This window comes from Octopus bimaculoides, chromosome 12, assembly GCF_046866305.1.
Source record: "Octopus bimaculoides isolate indiv1 chromosome 12, ASM4686630v1, whole genome shotgun sequence".
In the NCBI taxonomy this organism is placed as follows: Eukaryota; Metazoa; Mollusca; class Cephalopoda; order Octopoda; family Octopodidae; genus Octopus; species Octopus bimaculoides.
Genome location: NC_142939.1, coordinates 20,447,756 through 20,469,759, shown reverse-complemented (window position 1 = coordinate 20,469,759; position 22,004 = coordinate 20,447,756).

The following is a 22,004-nucleotide window of genomic DNA, read 5'->3' as shown; positions in this document are numbered from 1 at the left end:
GCAGGGACCAAATAAATGATTTAAAATATTATATGATATCCAAATATCAACAAAGAATTTCTAAATAGCGGAAAACTCCATTATTATCAATTTAAATCCCTGCTAGCTTCCGAAATACGTTATAATACACTATGTAATTAGAGGAATTAATTTAAGCTGGGGAATAAGATAAATAAAACAATAGTATTCTTGAAATTATCAATGCGTCAGATTATGTATTATAGGTATGTTTCATGATATCATTGTTTTATGTGTGCATTAAAATCACGTCTAATCATGATACTTCGGTTCTTGTTGAAGTAATTTCAAGAGCATTTATAATGTTTGCAATTAACTCGGAAGATTAGAATGAAGTTTTGCTTCAGCCAGGCCTTTTAAAGAAATCATAAATGTATGAATCCCTATTTTTTTGGCTTTGTGGCTGTGCATCTGTAAATAAAGCAAACATAATTAGATACGAAAAATAGCTAAAGAAACAAGTGTTTCACACAATAAGATTTACAAACACCCAAACACATACACACACACACACACACACGGACGCACGCACTTACGTATATATATATGGAAATTAAACACAAAACATGAGAAAGTGTACAAGATTCAAAATATAGAGCGCAAATATTTTGGCATCGAGCTCAGATTCAAAGTATGTTACAACTCAAAGTTTCCAGTATACATTTGATCACAGAATCAGAACATTAACATAATAAACTTTCACCGGTTTTATTTACACGAGAACATTAGTAATATCAAGTAGCCGTCGTAATACTTTAGTAGCCACACGCAGAAACGTAGGTGTATGTGAGTACAACATATGTATGTACGTATATATGTCATGCAAATTAGGGGCACTATGGGTGATTTATTATAAACAATATTGTTGTGTTGTATAGAAATAAGATTTGAGAATGTAAATGATGATATCATAACCAAAATAGATAAAACGTCTGTATATATCAATAATAAACATTAAAAAGGAAGATTACTAATCTAGTTGGTGAGTCCAGTTATATATTCAAAAGAAATTGAGAAATCCCTGAATTGCAGGGAGGTTTGTAAAGAGATTATTATTTATTTATAAGTTGGTCATAGAAAGAATGAGGAAACGAATTTGAAATTTTTTTAAAACTTCAACTTAGGAGTCTCGTTTGAATATGGCACAAAGGTGGAAAACTTCTTAGATACTACATTAGACATTAACTGAGGATTGTATCACCCCTATAGGACACCAGGTGAAGTTACGAGGTGTGTGAACAAATGTTCAAATCACTCTCCCTAATTATATTAATATCAGTAGTCAAAAGTATTTCTAGAAAAATTACCAAATTATCAGCAATAAAGACATTTAATATTCATTCCCAGCATTATAGCTTTGCTTTGTCTAAGGCAGGATACAACCATGGAATTGCTTTTCTTAGTTCAGAAAGTATAACACCTACTAATAGTATAAATTATGAGATTTTAAGTGAGAGGGAGAATACAAGTCTACACTGTCGGGAAAACAGACCTACTATGAAAGCATCCAACAAACCCATCAATTTAGATAATGAGATAAGTAACAATAGGGAAGTGGATGCTATAACCAGCAGGAATAATAGTTTATATAATAATTGTAGAGAAGCGATTGAGCGGATTATTCACCGTCTCATGATAAGAAAGATACTGAAGCCATACCTAATAATCAAGTCGTAAGTTTGGAAGGCGGTGAAAGTTTAGGTAGATTCCATCCTCATATTACTGAAAATAGGGATTTGGTCTGGTATAATGTTCCCTTCAACTGTGCCATATCCACCAACATATATAAGAAATTTATAGCAATTCTCGATAAAAACCTATCTCCTCCCCATAGATATAATAGAATATTTTTTTTCCGTAAGACTGTTAGAATGTCGTATTCTGTCTTCCCATATATAGGTACCACCATAGCCAGGTTAAATAGAAGGAGTATGAATTGAGCAAGAGGAGTTAATAATATTAGTATTGTCAACACTAGTTTAAACCCCTACAATGAGAATAAATATTAATGGAGATATAGGAATTAAAAACAACAGTAGTAACACATCTAATATGTACAATATTGACTGTGACACCGAAGCTGAGACGAATTTAAATGATACTATAGTTGAAGGAAGTATGAATAGTAACAGCAATAAAAATAACACTATTATAGTAGTAGTAGTAGTAGTAGTAGTAGTAGTAGTAGTAGTAGTAGTAGTAGTAGTAGTAGTTGTAGTAGTAGTAGTAGTAGTAGTAGTAGTAGTAGTAGTAGTAGTAGTAGTAATAATAATAATAATAATAATAATAATAATAATAATAATAATAATATCAATGATAGTAATATCAATAATATTAATAGTAGTCTCCATCTGACTAAATCATATAATCATATACCCACTAGAAACTATAAAATCATACATACAATAGAACCTGTAACATTACAACTTAGAAAATCTCTTCGGTCTGAATACCTTTAACTACACTCACTACTTCCATACCTATTACCCCCTCTTTTCGGGTTAACTTTATCTCTTCCCTAACTCTAATTTTAATCTCGTCTCTTCATATGTATTTCTTATTATTTTCTATAAATTCTTATTATTTTGTTTTCTAATTTTGATAACCTTATTAATCACTTATCCTTTAATAATTGTTACTTTTCTTGTTCCTAAATAGATATTTTTCAGTTACTTAAGTCTAAGCGATATTTTTATACTATATCCATATAAACGTATAAATATTTGTGTATGTGTAAATATACATATATGCACATATAGAAATGTGTGTGTATCTCTATGCATCTTTACATTTATCTGACTCATGGTTTAGAATTAATAGATAGCATGTATATCTTTCCAGTTATTCCATAAGTAAATGCCCTGAGCAGTCTTTAAAGAAACCACATAAGTAATCAAGTACATGAATGAATATTAAACTGATTCTATTTAAATCTTCCTACTTAATGTTTATAATTGATATATACACACCATTTATCTATTTTGGTTATGATATCATATTAGAAATTTATACAACATTACAATATTGTTTATAAATAATCACCCATAGTACCTTAAATAAAACTTCTGCTATTTAAACATCGTCGGTTTCTTACCGTCTTGCCCCTTTAACTGTAATTAACATCATGATTTAGAGTCTCTTTTTATCGACGGTTACTTTTATCCAAAAGGCTACTCCTAATGTCTTATATTCTCCCTGGGAAAAAAAGGATACATATGATAATATTTATGACCATGAGCTGTCAACTCATTATTGTCCTTTATTCAAAATAGACAGTTTTCCACTCTTAGATTTAGTAGTTGATAAAGAGATAAAATAATTAGAAATGAATTATAATCCCTTGCAATCCTATGCCCCCACTATGCTCCAGGCGATCTTAGAAATGAATTCTATTCTTAGCTGCAATAGCGACAACATGATTTTCTTCCATCTTGCACTGTTAAAACATTTCAGAAAAATTATATTAATGTGTCCTACTTGTTAAAATTCCATTATTTATTTGTGCGTCTGAAGATGGCACTGATTTTAATTTGATGTAATGATTGCATTGTTTAATTAAATGGAGCCGCTTTAAACGGTCGTACTATATCCCAATTTGGTATCCACTTGTCTTATTCTGATTATATATATATATATATATATATATATATATATATATATATATATATATATATATATATATATATATATATATATATATATATATATATGTATATACATAAAGAAAAACTGATAGGTATATAGGTACATAGGAAAGATCAAGCCAATTAGGATTTCGAGTTTTGTATCTTTGCTAGTTGAACCAGCATGTAGTCCTTGTCGACTTTATCTTCACAATAAAATCGACTGTGATTATAATATTACTCTCTCAGTAAATGTTTGAAATGTTATTCTGAAATGTGTTTGAAAAAAAAACATATTCTCACAAACCTACCCGCAAGAATGTACACAAACTCGTGATATATTTTGCTAGGCTGTTCGTGAGTAAATGAATGTTATTAGATAAAGATATGGCACACTTTTGTTTATGACAATTATTTGTTCTACTCTATTAAATCTTTTATTCGCACACACAGTCATGGTTTTATTTTTTGTCACAAAATGCATTCCGCATTGGTGATATAAAGGATATTGGTATAATATACTTTACTAGAAGTACACAACATATTTGTCACTATGTTTACGAGATTATTAATTTCTTTCACAACTATAATCTTCCAGTTCAATCGACATGTACGATAGCATCTACAATACTATGACATCGAACCAAATCTTAAAAGTGATATTCTATTGGTTGACTTGCTAAAAAACACGACAGACATTGTTTAAATCGTTGTTTGAAAAATTCGACGTTTCGTTTAATTTTAGAAACATCAGATGAATTATGCTTGTTTATGGGAAACTCCAGTAGCATGCATAATTTCCTAAAAGCAAATGTCATTCGATATGTATGTTTTTATATTATTATAACACCATCCTCCAACTCACGGTTAAGTATTTCAATCATACGTCATTGAAATTCTCTCCCTTATAATTTTAAGAATTCTGCCGATCTTTGAAATCTGCAGCTTGGATCCAGCTTCCAAGAGTCATTGATTAAAAGAGAAGATAACAGAACAGTCTCTGATTTAATATGTGATATTTCCTTTGTAAAATGTCTCCTCACTAGAAGTAGAAGATTTACCCACATTTGAAGGAGCTCCAAGTAAATCAAATGCGGCAAGTCTTTATCCCTCAGGCGTTTTTGAAACATAATTTCATGTTGTCGGTAATGCCTCCAGGGAAATAATAAATACAAGAATATAGATATAATTCATTCTCAGAAGAACCAATGGGCTTTTAATTAATAGACTGTATATAATGTAGTGACAAAGATAGTAAATAACTTAACTAAATACTTTGCACTCTGTCTCTCCACAATCCGGTTACAACCAGTGTCGATTCTTATCGTAATGAATAATTAAGTTCTACGTATGTACTGAAATCGATACATACGACTCTTTCTTCATGCTAAAAGTGTTTGGCAAGGTGCCAATGTCAGATATTAATAATTCATAATTCGTATATAATAGACAGATAGAGATTCAGAAGCATTAGATAATAGTACTGTATGCAGGATGCTATTTAATTTCGTACATCTACAATGTGAGATCACAATTTCTCAAGAGAGCGTCAAAATAAGAGTTATGTTTAGCCATTTATATTGTGCTTCAATAGATGTGCAACCTTATTAAAATATACTAAATCCTTAATTAGTTAATTAGTCAAGATAATATAAGAATGTATTACAATCGTGGTCGAAATACCGATTTATGGTATCTAGTCATTAACAGAAATTTATAATTATCGTAACTAATTTTCTATTGGCATAAAATCAACGGTCAGAAAGAGGAGAAAAATACTGTGGGCCCTTGCACTTCAGTTCAATAAATTTTAATTAAAGTAACAAGTTTTTGACCTCGCCTTCTCTCTCTCAAGCGCTCCCCAAGAGATAAACATTTGTATTCTTTACTAATCATTGAAATTGAACCAATGGGCCATCTCTATGGACCTTCTTATGAACTAATGTATCATTGGTACAATTTGTTTCCCATTTGATCAGATATCAGATTTTATCCCGTATAAGTATGTAACTTGAGTTGTTAAAGACATGATCAACATGAAAATAGAGAACTGTTGATTTAACACATGATTAATTATGTTGCTCTGCTACGTTCACCTTTTCACCTGCAGTCTTGTGTATGAGAAAATCATTCATATTTTCATAATATATCATATATATCTATGATGTCTCCGCACCAATAAAACGGCCGTTCCATGAATACATTCACTGTTAATATCCTGTATTGAATGGCTAATACAATATATTGAATGAAAATAAAATTAACGTGTGTCTATGTTACTACGGAAGTCTTAAATATTCTTATATTCGGGTTTAATGGTTCTACGTAATGGTTCACACCAATATTTCAAGAGATGCGATTCGATACCAGATTAGAAATTTAAATCATTAACAATATCGGAAAGATGTACCATAACACGGAGATTCGCCCCCTCCCAGTAAAAGCAACAGTAACAAAAGAGAGCAGTAGCTGAACTACCAGAAAGCATAGCCTCATAACTGAAGGTATAATCTCATAAAAGAAGGATCTAAAGAGTTTATGAGGGCAGGGAATAAAAGGAAGGCGAACGGGATGGTAGAATTCCCCAGAAAATAAAAGACTTAACACGACAAAAAAAAAAAAAGGAAAAATCAGCAAGTCTGATAAATAAAAAATAAAAGTACATAAATGAGTACAACTTTTAGGAGACACATCGATGAGTAAGAAATCACCTATTACGGGAGTGAGTAGCAACCATTTTTTCCTCTGGACAAAATCAAATACAAAGGACTTTGCAATACTAGAAGAGTTCGAAAAACACTTATACAGGGTATAGCAGGGATCTCCAGAGTATGTGGTTGCCAGAAAGGAAAAGGGATAAGTTTTTCAGAAGCATAAAATGACAAAATACTAGATGTGTATCCTCACTTGTCCACAATAATGCATGACGCAAAATTCATCGTTTAGGAGAACGCGATATTCCTAACTCTATCCACGTATTGTTACTAAATTTGTAGCCGATTATTATTATTATTATTTTAATTATTATTTATTGACTGAGAGAGCAGTGCATGTCATCAAAGTGACAATGGAGTAAAATATACGAAGCCCATTATAACCCATCATATATGAGTACCATCATATATGGCTACACATCAGATAAGGGTACATAAGGCACAAACATCACAGCCATATTTCCGAGACATGGTGGTCTCATATCAAGATAAACAGCACATGACCTCGCAGGTGTGTCCCAGTTAGAATGTTGCTCAAGTCTAGTAGTCCATCTCACTCAAAAGGTCTCTATATAAGGTTTGTTTAAGGACGATGAATGAAACATCCGCATCTCCAGAGGTGAATTATTGAAACCCCAACAATTCCTCTCAAAATAGGGCCATGGTGCTTCCTCAATGCCTCTGCTCGTAATTAGTAATGCACTTATCGTCAGCCACTAAGGGACATGCTCAAATGGTTAAGGTCAAACAACTGACAAGAAAATCTGTAGTGGTGAGTAGAATATTTGCTGTAACCCATAAAATATACCGAGATAAATCATGTACATGCTAAGACTTAAAATCAGTTTAGATCAGAAGCCATGAGAACCAGTGCTTGGTACTGCTTCAGGACATTTATTATCATCATCATTATCATCATCATCATCATCATCATTATTATTATTATTATTATTATTATTATTATTATTATTATTATTATTATTATTATTATTGTTCGCTACTTGCCTTGATATAAGATCACCATGTTGCGCACATGTGGTTGTGATGAATGTGCCTGGTCTACTCTTATCAAACGGGTACTACTGATGGGTATATTGGGCTTCGTATATAAGTACCAGTTGATATAATCGCCTTATTCTCTTCCTGACACCTGCTGGCGTTGTGCCAACATTTGAAATCAATATTATCCTCATTTGGGCCGTAGATATTCGCCAGTTAACTGTCTCGGTATTTGCCCGATATTTATAAACTTAAGTGACGACAGGTATGCAAAACCAATTGACAATTGCAAGTTTTGCGTTTTGCTATCAACTCTTCACCTGGGATTTATGTGCCGTCGCCATAAGCAGCGACATGTCGTTTCGAGTTTTTTAACGTATGAAACTACCTTCTCGAATAATTCTGCCCAGCAACCACTAAGGGATTGGTATAGAAACTGAACCCCAGATTCTTTTGCAAATTTCTATCGTGGCAATATAAATTTATGGTGCTCTTACTAGTTACCAGTAATATATGATTTCATTTCTGCGTGTGAAAATCAAAACGCTCTGCAAATAATAGAAATATTATAGATAAGAATGTCATAGAAAAATTTGTGAGAAATAAATTTGATATAACTATATAAAGTTACAGAATTCTATAAATTTATTTTCTGCAGACTAAATGGATAATGACGTTGCTTACATAGAATGTGAATAAAAAATAAAGATATAAAACAAAGAAAAATGGAAAAGAGGAAAAGAAAATACAGCAGAAAATTATAAACCTCAACAATTCGAAAGTACAATTAGTTTTAAGCAAGTTTCTATAATGCTGCATGCTTGAAGTGAAGTAATCATTTCTTTGGTACAGTAATAATAGTAAAGGCGGTGACATTACAGAAAGTTCTGCTTCAATTTATCACCTCCCATTTCTTATATTTGAATGAGAAAATTTCGTCCCCAGTTAATATTGAGTTCAATAGAAACGTCCTTCTGGTGTAAAAGGTATTTCAGACTTTTGGTCACGATTTGCTACAAATTTAATTTCCGGTAAATGAGGGAAAAAATAAAAGAATTTGATTTCATTTCGTTTTATTTTTCTGCTAATTTATTTTAAAACTGTTTCACATTTCATACACATATATACGGACGTTATATATATATATATATATATACATATATATATATATATGTATGTCCGTATGCATGTATGTATATATGTATATATATGTATGAATGTATGTATGTGTATGTGTTTGTGTGTGTGTGTGTGTGTATATAATGGGAGACAAAAGAGAACAATTAAGAGTAAAATAGATTATATTAGGAACCTATGTGCATGTATACTTGCGTACATCAATACACATACATACACACGCATATATATATATATATATATATATATATATATATATATATATATATATATATATATATATATATATATATATACGTTTTGTGCGTGTGCGTGTGTGTGTGTGTAAATACATTTCCTATGATGGGTATTCTGAGAGGCGACTCTCTCTCTGAAGTGCTTTAGGCTATGTTACGTGCTTATACACAAAAATATGATGTTATCCCAAGTCTGCGTCTGACTTCTCAATTAAAATACGTATCTATTTCCAACTCTCTTTTCCCTTATGTATATGCGAGGATGTCTTTATGTGTGCTTGAGCATGTGAGCACGTGTGAGCGTGTGAACGTGTGCGCGAGTGAGAGTGTGTGTGAGCATGTGAGTGTTTGCTCGTTTATGTGCACGTATATGTGTTGTCTGTGTGGAGACGAATAGAAAATAATTGCCTCGCAACGAATTTGTGTATATCTTACAATACAGATGTACATCTATACGTATGTATATTTACATACACGCAAGCGCACACACACGCACACACACGCGCACACACATATGATTGTGTGTGTGTGTGTGTGTGTGTGTGTGTGTGTGTGTGTGTGTGTGTGTGCACTTTGACGATGTATTACAAGTTCAACTCCGATGCTGTCGGACAAATCAACCCCGGTACTTATTTGTTTAAAGCCCTGTTCTTATTCTATCGGTTTCGTCTCCCGAACGGGTGGCTGGAGAGAAACAGACAAAAATACACTCACACAGATGGAATGATATATACGACGAGCATCATTCAATTTTGAATACCAGATCCACTTGCAAGGATTTGGTCGATCCGAAGCTACCCCACCACACAAATACACACACACACACACACAGAAACGTACTCCTGCACACTATATAAAACACTCTCAAATGGTGCCACGCAGTGGGATTGAACCCTGAATAATTTAGTCAGAAATCAAACTTCTTCCTACACATCCGCATCAAATAACTGTGTAAACTAAATGTGTAATGAGTAGATGCCTGTATTTGTCATTAAGCTAATATCTTTCATTCAGTATGAAATCCATGGCAGCTGCAAAACTTGAATTAATATAGACACTACAGCAGTTAAAAAATTAGTATCTATGAATAAGGAATATCAAACTACATTTCCATTAAAACTGCAACCAATTATAAATATAAATCTAATTTATGGTGGTTTGCGGCTGAAAATATAAAATGATATACAATTATAAAGATCAGCTTCCATGTAGATTTTAGCATTTTTTAAAAATCTCTGAAATCGTTCGGACAACTACATCTAGATCTGGTGTTTCTTCACCTCTAATTGTAAATTCACATTCGTGCCAATATTGTTGGTACGCTTAGCTATGAGATCAAATGATTGAACACTTAACTGGAATAGGTAGGTTGTTGAAGCAAAGAAAGTGTCCAACTAATGTGCACACAAGAAACAAAAACACCATCTGAAAGCTGAACAGATAAAAATAATAAAAATATCTAGAGTTCGATATATAAGAGGTTATCACATTCTATTATCGAAATTGCAGTCATCGAGAGTTGAATGTCCGTTAGAAATTAAGTACTTTCTTGTAGAAATGATTCCGAAATTCAGAAAAAAAAAAAAGAAAAGAAATTGGCAACTTTCATATAGACATGGGAACACACAACTGCAAAGATAGACTCGCATATACTCAGAAAACATAAATGCGCGCGTGCAAACACATACACACACAAAGACACATACACACATGTGTATGCGTATAAATAAATTTATAGTGTACGTATATATATATATATATATATATGAATGAATGTATACGTACATATATGAATGCATATATATTCTTTTATTCTTTTATTTCTTTCCGTCATTACACTGTGGCCATGTTGGAGCACCGCCTTAAAGAGTGTTAGTCGACGAAATCAACCCCAGGAGTTATTCTTTGTAAGCCTATCACTTATTCTATCGAAAACCTTCATTAATTCAAGCGATGGCGGTGCGAGGAGCACACACACACACATATACATACATACATACATACATACATACATAAACGCCCCCCCCCCATATATATATATATATATATATATATATATATATATATATATATATATATATATATATATATATATACATATACATACATACATACATAAAACGGTCTTCTAGTTTCCACCTTGCAAATCCACATACATGCGTACACAAGCACACACTTCTCAGTCTCGCTCTGTGAGTATGCGTGTGAGTCTCGCTATCTCTCTCTCACTCAAAATGCACACATACATACATACATACATACATACATACATACATACATACATACTTACATGCATATAAGTTTCCGTCTTCTAGCTCCACTCACAAGACTATTGTCAGGTGTCAGCTATATCAGAAGATACTTACCCAAGTACCGCTTAGTGGGTCGGGACCAAGACCACATGTTTGGAAAGTACGTTTCCCAATCGTACACCCACGAATGCGCCTATGTGACTCATTTGCGGTTTATTTTTCGTCGTTTATTCAATTTACTAAGACAAAGGTATAGCACAGATTACTAATTTTCCTGTCGTTTTTCATTCATAGTTATTTAAAATCGCATTTAGGCAACAACGATCTTATCTAAGATTGTTTAAATAACAATTCTAGCGTGGAAGATGTTTATAAGCCATTTAAGAACACACAAACTCTGTTAGAATCGCTTCAACATTTGAATTAAATTTGTGTCAAAATATTTTCGTCGCTTTGAAACCACGACCTGTTGACTGACACAATTTCGTACTGCATCTGAGAAAGTTACAGTTAGTTCATGATATATATGAGTTTATGTATATATGTATGTATGTATGTATGTATGTATGTATATATGTATGCGTATTCGTGTATGCAGGTACGTATGCATATGTGTACATGCGTATCCATACGTATACGCCTATGTGAAGTTTTGTCAGTGAACAAGTCGCTGTTTTAAAGCGACGAAAATATTTTGACACAAATTAAATTTAAATGTTGAAGTAAATCTAACAGTTTTTGTCTGTTCTGAAATGGCTTATAAATATTTTGTATACAGCAATTGCTTTTCCTTCAGCACATGATCTCAGATCACATCACTGGTTAATTCAGATCCGCGAAGAAATAATGGTTCTATTTTTATCCTTATTATGTGAATGTGTGACTGTCTGGCGGTCTGCAATTGGTGTTGTCTATTACAGCTTTCGGGAAGATAATCAGAGCAGTACAGCAGTGGTTTACTGCAATCAGCTCGCTGAAATGAATGTTTACTTGCAAGAGATGAGACTTATATTGATGAATCGGCGTAGCCCAATGCTGCTCCACGATAATGCAAATCCACAGGTTGCAAAAGTGACGCTGCAGAAACTCACTGACTTGGGATACTTTACCTCATCCTTTATATTCTCCTGATCTTTCACTCATTGACTACCATTCTTTAAGCTTTTAAACACGTTTTAAATGATAAAACTTTCAGGTCCAAACCAGAAGTGGGATCAGCTTTCAAAGATTTCTTAGCATCAACGCCAATAATGTTTTTATCAACGAGGCAGAAATAATCTCGTTCATTTCTATGTTAATTTTTCTAGAATAAAATTATGTTTCTGAAATCGGCCATTATTTTCCGAACAACCTAATACATGAAAGGTGAGATATAAAGAGTTCTTTAATCTTTTATCTTTTATTTTTTTCCGCCATTGAACTACGGTCATGCTGGAACATCACCTTGAAGGCCTAAACTGTACAAATTGACCCCAGTATTCATTTTATTAAAAAGCTTGTACTTAATCTACCTGACAGTTTTGCCGAATTGCAACGTCACTGGAGCATACAAAGACAATACTAATTGTCGAATGATATAGGGTGACAAATAGAAACACAAACAAACACATGCTAACATACAGACAAGTAAAAGCATATACATATATATATACATGCACGTATATGTATATATATATATATATATATATATATATATATATATATATATATATATATATATATATATATATATATATATATATATATATACGTGTAAATAAAGATATATGTACGACGGGCTTGTTTCACTTACCGTCAACCAAATCTACACACAATTATTATAAAAGTCACTTCATCAAGGCGATCTACGCTGGGACTGAATTCAAGATTTGTATGGTAAAAAAGCAAGTCTCTTAACCACAAAGGCACTGCTAAGGTCTTTTTAAGCAAAAATTTAATAGTCCGTCTAAGTAACAGAGTTTTATAATCTCTTGCACGTAACATGTAAGAGAATCACAAAATTACATTCATCTTTTTTTCTTTTACCGAAATCGCCTGCCTTAACATCATCATTAATATCATGCCCAAGCAAATTTAATAGTGCTGAAACCATTTGGGTAGTTGAAGAAAAGAAGAGAATATAGTAATAAAATGACAATAAATTACAAACAGTTATTGAAATGATGTCCATACACAATTTTTATCACTTTCATTCAACAGCAATTGCTTTTCCATGTGCTATGAACACGCATCACACTATGAAATGAACAGGGGAAATAACATCTCCCCGCTGTCGAGATGGAGACGTCATAATCCGCAAACGTTCCTTTAATACAGGGAAAATGGGTTTTGTCGAAATAAAATAGACATTTCAACAATCTACTTTGGGAATACGAAGACAAACAGCAATGGATATATCTATTTTCCCAGCTGATACAATGTTATTTCGTGGCGACTAAACAATCTCATTCTGAGGGCCATTTCATAAGCTCAGTATCATATTTTAGAAATATTTTTCACTTACTCCGAAACAGTAAATAATTGTGAAATTACTCTTAATTCAATGTTATGATATATTATATAATGACCATGGAGGTGCTATTACATACGTTTTAGTTATATATTTTCCCAATAGAAACCATCTCCCTATGAACAGCTTCATTCAATAATTTTCACATGTTGTCTAGCTACATAATGTATGCGAGATGAATGCCTTTCCTCCGAGTATGGCTTTAGGCATTACATAACATCAATTTTTATTCTCACTCCCAAAGCTATTTCAGCTTCGTCTTTATGTGTTATAAATTATCCATGCTTGATTGATACATATTCGTATATCATTTATTGTGTTTTTGTTTTCTATCGTTTGGCCATCACGCTATACCTTTACGTCGTTTTCTAGCGTTACATCTGTTTTCAAGTTCTATCAAACAACTAACATATAGGCTGTGTGGTAAGAAGGTTGCTTATCAGCCACGTGGTTCCGCGTTCAGTCCGACTGCGTGGCACCTTCGGTCTTCTACTATAGCCTCGGGCCGATCAAAGACTTGTGAGTGCATTTGGTAGACAGTAAAGATATATATGTATATATATATATATATATATATATATACACATACACACGCGCGCGCGCGCACGCACACGCACACACACACACATACACACACACACACACTCACATACTCACACACACACATATATATATAAATTTAAGTAATAAGTCTGAAAAATTGAGTATTAATTTAACTAATATCAATTTAAAACCAGTGGCCTAACATACTGAAAAATCTGAAGATTCAGAAAAAATTATATTACATACATATACATATACATATACATGCACACACACACACACACACTAACACACATGCATACACACACACACATACACACACACACACACACACACACACACACACACATATATATATATATATATATATATATATATATAAAGTGCTAGCAATGCATTCCGACGTTGCCCGGGTTTTATGACCTACAGTCGCATTGTATTTCTTATGGGCAGAATCGACAGAGCTGATATATAGTTAATTGCATAATGGTAGTTAATATTTGTTTAAAAGTGAAGATGGATAGTACAATTTGCATGGGTTTGCATGAAAGTGCGTTCTGTTCTTACGGAGGATCAGAAACCATGTATTGTTTCATCGTGTGAAAGTGGGGTTAATGCAATTTTGTCCAGTAATCACGTTATCAAATTTTTTATCGAAACCGCAATTTCTTAATTCGTAACTTTTTCGAATTTTTTTTTCTGTTTTTTATGTACGTATAAAAATTCAGAGATTACGAATCTGGGAAATATATATATGTTATAATTTAATGTTTGTTAAAGAAACACTAAATGTTCTTTCCCCCATTTCGCACACCCATTACCTACCCGCTTTCAAAGAGCTAAAATCTCTCGATCTTTCACTTTTGTATGATGTTTCCCGCAGTTTCCCGCATGCGTAGAATTCTACTGTAATAGCATACGTTTAAAATACGTTTCCGAGATTGTTTTAGCTGTAAAAATGAGTTGTTGCACCCAAAACATGGTTTATTTGGTAGATAGATAATAAGCAGCTTTCTTTAATATAATACATATGTGAAACATTACTTTCATTATTCACACAACATCACTCCTTATAATTTTGGTTCAAATTGTAAGTGTGAAACTATTTTCACTTCGTAATGAAACCTGGTCCTTGTAGAGAAATGTATTTCAAATAACTTTAGCTGGTTGTTGAGATAAAGTAGAAACTACGTGAATGAAACTAAAGTTTATTTGACATATGTAATTGAGTTGATTGTTCTTAACATGAGTTGGTAAGAATAGAAGTCATTTGACGACACCTTTTTTTTGTAATTGGCTCTCCTGTTGCAGGTTCAGTCAGCCAAATATTGAAATGATACCCATCTTGTCGATTCCACAGAATAAGAGGATACTGGAGAGCATTATAAGAGGGATGAGTGTGTGAAATAAGGTTGTTATCTCGAACACGAATGAGAATATCATGATTTTCATGGAGATCACCAATCATAAGGATGGCTACTTCATTAGATGTCGGCCCATTCGAATAACGTGAAATGCTCCTTACCATAGTTTACTATACACGTAACGAACGCAGAAACAGGCAAACACCCATAGAGACATACACACTCATAGGATTGATAATATTGAAAACAGTAAAACATACACGATGTACAAACGAAACGAAATGTAATCAATACAGGTGCATAACATACATTCTGAAGCATAAAAAATTAGCCAAAATTACTATACGTCACCAATTAACAAAGTACAGCAAGTCAACATATATGTGGAACATGCATTAATGTTATAAAATTCACGATTGAATGAATGTCACGCTGAAGAAAGTTAAAGTCCCAGAAATTTTAGAAGGCATAATTCAATTTTTCATAGAAAAATAATTTATTTTACAATTTTGAAACGAATGCTGGACAAAGTGTACAGGAAGGAATTTGTTGTTGAGGGCGGCGAGCTGGCAGAATCGTTAGCACGCCGGGCGAAATGCTTAGCAGTATTACATCTGACGATACGTTCTGAGTACAAATTCCGCCGAGGTCGACTTCCATCCTTTCGGGTTCGATAAATTAAGTACAAGTTGAGTACTGGAGTCAATGTAATCGACTTGTCGCTTCCGCCCAAATTTCAGGCATTGTGTTTATAATAGAAAGGAATATGCTGCCGTTGTGAACGTTAATTTAAAACCTTTGCTGAAGGATGTATGTAGCAAAAGATAGATTAATTTGACATTACTCTATATTTTCTAAGTGTGTAACGTTATAGGCTGTAGAAGAAACACTGACTGATGCAGGAAAAAAGGATGTGCGTTGTCGATACTCACAGTAATGAAAAAGCATAGCAGGAAAGCAAAGGTGACTAAAACAGAAAAAGTATAATCCTAAATTTTCCTAACGCAGATATGGGAATGAAAAGACAGTCTAGTTGGTAGCCGAAAGCTTACTGAAGCTTTTGATACGTGAAAATCAGCAACCTAGTTTTGGAATGCATAAGGAACATACGCACACACATGCAAACTCTGTTTTATAGATATATACATGTATGTATGTATATATATATATATATATGTATATATATATATATATATATATATATATATATATATATATATATATATATATATACATATATATATATATATATATATATATATATATATATATATATATATATATATATATATATATATATATATATATATATATATATATATATAGGGAGAATTCATAAAAAGAAAACAACAGTCGAAGACAGGTGGTGTAGACAACAAACAAATGTATTAGTATAACGCTCGGGAAGTAAAAATGTCTTTAACGTCTCGTGCCTACGCTCTCCCAGAGAAAGGAACACAGAATGAAACAAGGAGAGAAAAAAAGAGAGAAAGAAAGAGAGAAAGAAAGAGAGAATGTGTAGTGCCTAGCGATTTATCTAAAAGACATGGCACAATTCTGAAATTGCCAGGGAGTTGGTGGGTGGTCAAAATCTGCTTTAGATAGTTGTCAACATATGGGAAATCTCACGCCCAGTGTCTTAAGACAATAAAGAGTTCGCTTCATTCGGCAAGATAGTTGCCTGCCGAAGCTGTTCTTTCTTTTGACTAACAATTAACAAAAACTGGAAAATCATTTAAATGATTAAAACACTTTCTTGGCGAGGCCATGGGAACTATAAATTTGAATTTTGATTTTGCATTCTAATGCGTTTATTCTGTGCATCTATACTAAGACGCATACACACACACAGACACACACGCACGCGCGCACATACACACACCTGTATGTATATACATATATATGTATGTAAATGTATGTGTGCATAATTCTCTCCATATGAGTATATATATGTTTTGTGTGTGTGTGTGTGTGTGTGTGTGTGTTTGTGTGTGAGACATATGCTCATATGCTCAAACCTTATAGTTTCTGTGTCTATCTATTTATCTAAATCTATTTTTCACCTCCGTTCTCCTCCACACATTTCATCACTAACTATTGTAATTTCTCGCAATCTTTTCTGTCTATATTTTAATTTTACAACTCTTATGAATATTTATAGTATCTAAAATCTTCAGTCTTTGCATTCTTTAAAGTTTGATTTTTTTTAAACGTTCTTTACTCCTGTCATTTGTCTGCCAGGTGTCGCTATTCTTCCTGTAGCAACTCCCGTCTCCTTTATATTCTTTCTGTGCGCAAATTCCACATTCAGCATGTATCTATTTTCATCCATTTCTTTGATTTACTTTGTCTTATCTCTTAATTCAGCTGATTTGTATCACACGGCGGTCCTCCAATATTAATTTATCTGAATCTTGTAACAATCTTCGACCATGTTAATCTTACACTCAATCCGCTCTCCTCACTGAAAAGGTGAGAAGCTATTCAAACCACAACACTGATATTTCTGCTTCACTTCTTACGTTCGCCACAACATACACCACTTGGTTTACTCCGCTGATTTTCTCCTTTTCACTTTTTCAGATTTAGGCAAATGTACCTTTTCATAATATGCTCTCTGTGAAGAAGAATATATATCTGAAACATTATGTTATTTTACTCCTAGAAAACAAATCAACTCACTGAACAATTTTACGAAATATTCATAGCAAAGGTCAACTTGTATATTTTTTTCTGTTTATTCATTTCTATGACAACTGTTTTTGCACTGAAACTTTGAATTCTCTTCTCACGGCTCAGTAAATTATTCCATTTACTAAATGTTTGCTTTCAGTATTAACCAATGTAACATAAGTAAGCTACATCAGTATTCCCACCCAGCAGATCGTAAAACTTTATCCAGTGATCTACTACTTTATCAGATTAGAAGCGAACAACAAATATGATTCCGTACTTAACATTTGTTTTATCAGCATATTCTTTTTTTTTTCAATCGTCATAATTTTAAACATAAAATGTAACCAAAAATACACAGGTGTTTATATAACATAATAAATATATTTTAAAATAGTTTATTGCTACTTTTATTTCAATAACTATGGTTTAATTTTATATATATGATATTTTTAATTCCTTTAAATCAGATATGTGTGTGTAATCAAGCAAGAAATTCTAAAAACTAACATGATTCTGTTTTAAAAATAAATCTAAGTATTTCAGTGCTTCTATCACTTTAATAAATAACGCCTCATTTCACTCTCAATACTAAAAGAAAGTAAATCACTATACAGCATCGATTTATTCAAGAAAGAATAAATATTCATAATTATTAAACATAAACCAGAAATATGATGAATTTTACATTTTAAATTTCGAAACATGCCTTTTCCCGAAACCGTAAAAAAATAAGGCAACTACACGTCTCTCCCTCCATCACACACACACACACACAAACTCACACTCGCTTTCTATCTTTCACTCTCTCCTTCTCTCTCTCACCTAAACTGTTTCTATTTCCGTCTCGTTCCATTTTATGATTTTCTCATTCTATACGTAGATACGGATTACATATTTACATACTACCTCTCCTCCACACAGACATATTCTTCTTTGTGTGCGTGTGTTTGTATGTGAATATATTGCATATGTATGTTTTGATGTATACATAGTCTAAGTATGTATATAGAGCTTTGTGAGCATATATGTATTATATATGTATATATATAAAATATGTATGTATGTGTATGCGTGTGTGTGTGTATATATATATATATATATATATATATATATATATACTGTATATATATATATATATATATATATATATATATATATATATATATATATATATATATATATATATATATATATATATATATATATATATATATATATATATATATATATATATATATATATATATATATATATATATTTATATATATATATGTATACACGCATATCTGTATCGTCACTCTCTCTCGCCGTATATATATATATATATATATATATATATATATATATATATATATATATATATATATATATATATATATTTCCATGAACGGATTCAATTAATGTATAAAATGTCATTTTGATTTCCGAGCAGATTTACGATGCAGAAGCACAAATATCTTGAATTGAAAAGAAGTTTGAGAAACAAGTGAATTAAAACAATACAAAATACAATAAACTTTAGTGTCTTGTCAGAAAATATATAAGAAGTCACACGGAACTTTGCAAAATATTTAACTTTAATATATATTGTTTATTTGATTTTCATTTCTTAATTGTTCTTAAGTATAAAGCCAGTCGTTAAATATATTTGAATTTATCCTTAAAATGATTAGGAACTTTCTAATTACATTCGTAATAAATATTTATCTCTATGCTATAGCAATATAAGGTTATTTCTTCCTTTACTGAATGTCGTTTATTCTCTGTGTTATATCTCTCTTCTACCTACCTCTCTGTCTGTCTCTGACGTTCATATTTTCAAATCTCCGTCTACACTCATACACACACACACACACACATATATATTTGCATATACACGCACACACACGCATACATATGTAAATGTATATGTATTCATAATTTCATTGAGTATTTCTTTGACTCGTAAGCTAATAAGAAACAGAGTCAACTCAATTAAAATAAACTGACGTGCTCAGACAAGGATAAATTGGTAACTAAATATTGTCGTATTTAATTAAGAAATCCTTTTTCATCATAAATACATAGCTACAAAATAACATTAGCTATATGTTTTCTTATTATTTTCGCATTTCAAAGCAACAAAAATAAATTTAAATATTACAACCAATTTATGGAAAATGTTATGTAGAAAGACGAGAATCCACAGTGTTGTATGTTACTACTACTAAAATCTAAGAAAAGAACTTTGTAGTATATATCCCAGTTTCAGGTAAAGTCAATACCAGCTTTGGCTATGGTTTTGTCTACAGGCATTTCATTTGATTTATATTATGTTCATATATATTCTTTGGAAATTAATGAATACTGGCATATCTTATTTGTTTTACATTTTGTATTTCAGACCTTGGTTAACACTAATCGAAAAGCCTTCAAACGTAATTCAACCATGGTCCTTGCATAATTATCTTTTTGAACATAGTATAACTAGAGGTATAAATTTGAATATAACTAGAGGTATAAATTTGAATATAACTGGCATGGTAGAGTATGCAGGAGATTTGAATAACATATAAAGGATATCAACTTTTTTCCTTCCAAGCCGCAAATAAATGTTGTATTATTTTAACTCTGGTTGTTATATAATTGTTATATTCTATAAGATTTGAACTTACTTTTGTGTATTTCATATTTCCAACTTTTTTATCTTAAGTTTACCTCACTCTGGGATTATTGCTGTTTTTTCGCCTCATTCAACTCTCTTTCAACGAGCGTATGATAGAATATTTTGTATTAATAACCATCCCGTCTTTTGTTTTCTAGACAAATGTACATAATTAAATAGGTCCGCCTTTCGTCCAGACGGTATGCTGTAGAGCAGATGTCCTTGTATGTATTACTTAAAACTATTTTCAGAGATTCAAATGTTTCGATAATTGTATTTGTATATGACACATACTGAACAGCGCTAAGCAGAATCTAATAAAGGGTTTGTTTATTTGTCACCCTAATACATTCTCATGCGTCAACTATAACGTGTTCTGTTCTAAGTTGCCTCAATATGAACTTTATTAGTTTTGAAGATCTCAAACTCAAAACTCAATTGGAAAGCCATTCTCACGCGAGTAATTCCCATTAATATATAAACACTTCCTACGTCACTGGTCCACTAAGTCACTGTCCATTGTTATGACTGATTTGAAGCTACGACTAATTTATTCAGTCATTTAAAATTTTTACGCTTTCATAATTTTCCACTTTCGCACATCACCGCAACTTAGCTCTTTACCTATAAAACAGAATATTGAAAATACACTAATGAAAGCTACTGCATTATTGACTCGGAAAACAAATTGCAGTCGATTCACATATAAAAGAAACAGATTTAATTGCGATACAATTACAATTCTCATAGTCTACGAGGATCACTAATGAATATAAGTTACAGTATACTGTGGCTAATAGAATGCTGATGAAATATTGCATATTCGCTCATTGCTTTCTATCATTTTTTAGCATGAGACAACTGCTACTAGATATGATTTATTAGTAAATACCATGAACATCTCATAAATCAAAATTAGTCAGCGAAATGCAATTTTCTTTCAATGTAATCACCAAATAAAACAATCATAGATTACATTAGGTATATGGACATCTATGTGTATGTATGTATGTATGTATGTATGTATATTTATACGTGTGTGTGTATTCTTTTGTTCTTCTATTCTACTATGTTTCAGCGTTTAGGCTGTGCTCATATTGGAGCAGCATACACACACACACACACACACACACACATACACGCAAACACGCATATATATATAAGCATATGTATACATACATATATATATATATATATATATATATATATATATATATATATATATATATATATATATATATATATACATATATATAAATGTATGTATATGCAATTATGTATATATATAA